Consider the following 4,772-nt stretch of genomic DNA (forward strand, 5'->3'; position numbering starts at 1 on the left):
TACCCAGCAAGGCTACCCCTCAGAAATGAGGGAGAAATAGTGTATTTCCCAGAAAAACAAAAACCTGAAGAATTCACCACCACGCAACCAGCCCTGCAAGAAATTCTCAAGAGAGACCTGCATCTAGAATCTGAAAAGTAATAATCACTACCACAAATACACAAGAAAGAACAAAACCCACTGGTAGAACAAAAATGCAGACAAGAAAGAGAAAGAAACTAAATCTTACTACCTCAAAAAACCAATAAACATCAAAGACAAACAATAAAAGGGAAAGAAAAGAAAAGATAACTAAAATATCCAAATGCAAATCAATAAAATTGTAGGAATAAGACACCTTTCAATAACAACCCTAAATGTAAATGGATTAAACTCCCCACTCAAAAGACACAAACTGACCGATTGGATTAAAAAGCTAAGCCCAACTATATGCTGTCTTCAAGAGACTCACTTCACCTGTAAAGACACACACAAACTAATAGTGAAGGAATGACAAAAAATATACCACACAGATAGAAATCAAAAATGAGCAGGAGAAACTGTTCTTATATTAGACAAAATAGATGTTAAACCAAAAACCATAAACCAAGACAAAGAAGGCCACTACATAATGACAAAGGGGTCTATCCAGCAAGAAGACATAACAATCATAAATATATCTGAACCTAACAACAGAGAACACAGATATATAAAGCAAATACTATTAGGACCAAATAAACAGATAGACCTCAATACAATAATAATTGGGGACCTGAACACCTCTCTTTCAGCATTGGACAGATCACCTAGGCAACAAATCAACAGAGAAACACAGGATTTAAATTATACTTGAGACCAAATGGACCGGGGCACCATCTACAGAACATTACACCCAACAATTACAAAATATACATTCTTCTCATCAGCCCATGGAACATTCTCCATGATAGACAACATGTTAGGTCACAAATCAAGCCTCAACATATTTTTAAAATTTGAACTGATTTGGGCCGGCCCGGTGGCGCACTCCTACAGTGCGCCGCTTGGGAAGCGCGGCAGCGCTCCTGCCGAGGGTTCGGATCCCACATACAGACCGGCCGCTCACTGGCTGAGCGAGATGCAGGAGCAACACCGAGGGTTGCGATCCCGTTGCCAGTCCCGGTCCAGTACGGGCGCGACACTGAGGGTTGCGATCCATTGCTGGTCACGAAAAAAGACAAAAAGAAAAAAAAAAAATTGAACTGATTTCAAGTATCATTTCAGACCACAATGGAAAAAACTAGAAATCAGTAACAAATGAAACTCTGGAAACTATACAAACACATGGAAATTAAACAACATGCTCCTGAATGACCTATGGATCAAAGAAGAAATTAAACAAGAAATCAAAAAATTTCAAGAAATTAATGAAAATAAAGATACATCATACCAAAACCTGTGGGATACTGCAAAAGCAGTACTGAGAGTGAAGTTTACTGCAATAAATGCTTACATCAAAAGATTAGAAAGATTTGAAATAACCTAATGCTACACCTCAAAGAACTAGAAAAAAAATACAATATCAAGCTTAATAGATGGAAAGAAATAAAGAATTAAATATAATAGAGACACAAAAAATGATACAAAATATCAGTGAAACAAAAAGTTGGCTTTTCGAGAAGATAAACAAAAAGACAAAACATTTGCTAGGCTATCAAGAGAAGGGAGCAGGGAGAGAGAGAGAAGGCCCAAATAACAAAAATCAGAAATGAAAAAGGAGACATTACAACCAATTCCACAAAAATTAGAGAAAGAATCATTAGAGACTATTATAAACAATTACATGCCAACAAATTTGAAAACCTGGAGGAAATGGATGAATTTCTGGACACATACAAACTACCAAGAGTGAACCAAGAAGATGGAGAAAACCTGAACAGACCAATAACAAGCAACAAGAAGCAACAGTGATCAACAGTCTCCCAACAAAGAAAAGCCCAGGACCAGATGGCTTTACTGCTGAATTCTACCAAAACTTTAAAGTGGAATTAATAGCAGTTCTCTTCAAACTATTCCAAAAAATTTAAACAGACTTTTCTCCCAAAGTCATTCTATGAAGCCAGGTTCACTATGATACCAAAATTAGGCAAAGATACAGCAAAAAAAGAAATCTACAGGCCAATATCTCTGATAAACATAAATGCAGAAATCTCAACAAAATATTAGCAATCAGAATACAGCAACACATACACACACAAAAAAAAATTACACAGCATGAGCAAGTGGGACACATCCCAATGATGCAAGAGTGGTTTATCATATGCAAGTCAATAAATGTGATACACCACATCAACAAAATCAAGGACAAAAACCGTATGGTTATCTCAATAGATGCAGAAAAAGCATTTGACAAAATTCAACATTGTTTCATGATAAAGACTCTCAGCAAATTAGGTACAGAAGGGAAGTATCTCAACACAATAAAAACCATGTATGAGAAACCCACTGCCAATATCATCCTAAATAAGGAAAAGCTGAAAACTTTTCCCTTAAGAACAGGAAAAAGAGGTGGATGTCCACTCTCACCACTCCAAATCGACATAGTATTGGAAGTACTACTCAGAGCAATCAGGCAAGAGAAAGAAATAAAGAGCATTTGGACTGGAAAAGACAAATTCAAACTGTCCTGTTTGCAGATGACATGATCCTATATACAGTAAAACCTAAACACTCTACCAAAAAACTCTTAGAGCTGATAAATGATTTTAGTAAAGTTACAGGATATAAAATCAACAGGCAAAAATCAGTAGCATTTTTATACTCCAATAATGAACTAACAGAAAAAGAAATCAAGGAAGCAAGCCCATTTACAATAGTCAGCAAAAACATACCAATGAATAATTTTAACCAAGGAGATGAAAGATCTCTACAAGAACTACAAGTCACTGCTGAAAGAAAATAAAGAGAACACAAAAAGATGCAAAGACATTCTATGCTCCTGGATTAGAAAAATAAACATTGTGAAACTGTCCATACTACCCAAAGCAATCTACACATTCAATGTGATCCCCATCAAAATACTAATAATATTCTTCACAGAAATAGATAAAGCAATCCTAACATTCATATGGAATAACAAAAGACCCTAAAAAGCCTAAGCAATTGATGGAGTTTGGATGTGTTGTCCCCTCCAAAACTCATGTGGAAATTTGAGCCCCAGTGTGGCAGTGTTGGAAACTGATTGGATCATGGGGGCAGGTCCTTTATGAATGGATTAATGCTCTCCCTGGGGTAGAGGGGATTAATGAGTGAGTTCTCACTCTATTAGTTCCTGCAAGAGCTGGTTGTTTAAAAAGACCCTGGCACCTTCTCTCTCTCTCTTGCCTCCTCTCACCATGTGATCTGCTTGTACCTTCAGCTGCCTACCACTTTCCACCATGAGTAGAAGCAGCCTAAGGCCCATGCCAGATTCAGCTGTCCCAGAATCATAAGCCAAATAAACCTCTGTTCTTTATAAGTTACCTAGTCTCAGGTAGTTCTGTCATAGCAACACAAAATGGACTAAAACCAAGAAGTGGGGTGTTGCTATACAGATACCTGAAAATGTGATGCAGCTTTGGAACTGGGTGTTAGGCAAGGGTTGGAGGAGTTTGGAGGACTCAGAAAAAGACAAAGAGACAAAGGAAAGTTTGGAATGCCTTAGAGACTGGTTATGTGGTGGCAAGCAGAATGCTGATAGAAATATGGACTGTAAGGACCATTCTAAGGAGGTCTCAGATAGAAATAAGAAGGAATTTATTAGAAACTGGGGCAAAGATCAGCCTTGCTATGAACTGGCAAGTAACTTGGCTGAATTGTGTCCATGCCCTAGGACTTTGTGGAAGTTGGAACTTAGGAGTTGTGAACCAGAGTATTTGGTGAAAGAAATTTCCAAGCAGCAAAGCATTAAGGAAGCTGCATGGTTACTTTTAATAGCCTACTCTGAGTTATGGCGGCAAAAGTATGATGTAAAGCCAGGATTTAAAAGGAAGCAGAGTGTAAATATTTGGAAAATTTGTAGCCTGGCCACAAGGTAGAGAAGTGGAGAGCAGGAGAAAAATGCAAGGGAGAAGCAGATAAACTGTTCGCTAAAGACATTATCTTCACGGTTAGGCAGCCAGATACTAAGAACCAGGACAATGGGGAAAAGCCCTAAAGGCATTTGAGAAGTTTAGAAGGGTGCCCCACCCATCACAGGCCCTGAGGCCTAGAAGGACTGAGTTGTCCCAGAGGACAGACCTGGGGCACAGCTGCCCTCGGGAACCTACTCTCTGCATCCCAGCTGCTGTGGCTGGAGCAGCCCCAAGTGTGGTTCATGCAGCAACTCTGGAGAGTAAAAGCCTGAAACCTCAGTGGCATCCATGTTGTGTTAAGTCTACAGGCCAGCAGGACATGAGAGCAATGGAGGCGTGGCAGCCTCCACCCAGATTTCAGAGGATGTATGGAAAAGCCTGGGGACCCAGGCAGAGACCTGCTGCAGGGGCAGAGCCACCACAGAGGCCATCTATTAGCGCAATGCCGAGCAGGAATATGGGGTCAGATCCCCCACAGAGAGCCCCCACCAGGGAAATGTCTAGTAGAGCCAAAGCATCAAGGCTGCCACCAGAGTCCCAGAACTGCAGGGCCAATAGTAACATGCAACACCTGCCTGGAAAAGCCACAGGCACCAGCACGGCCCACTGTGCTGTGCCTGGCAGAGCTATGGAAGTGAAGTTGCCTGATGCTTTGAGGGTCCAGATGTCCCATTGTGCCCAGGATGCAGGACTTGGGATCAA

Source organism: Galeopterus variegatus, unplaced genomic scaffold (assembly GCF_000696425.1).
Source record: "Galeopterus variegatus unplaced genomic scaffold, G_variegatus-3.0.2 Scaffold9809, whole genome shotgun sequence".
Lineage (NCBI taxonomy): Eukaryota > Metazoa > Chordata > Mammalia > Dermoptera > Cynocephalidae > Galeopterus > Galeopterus variegatus.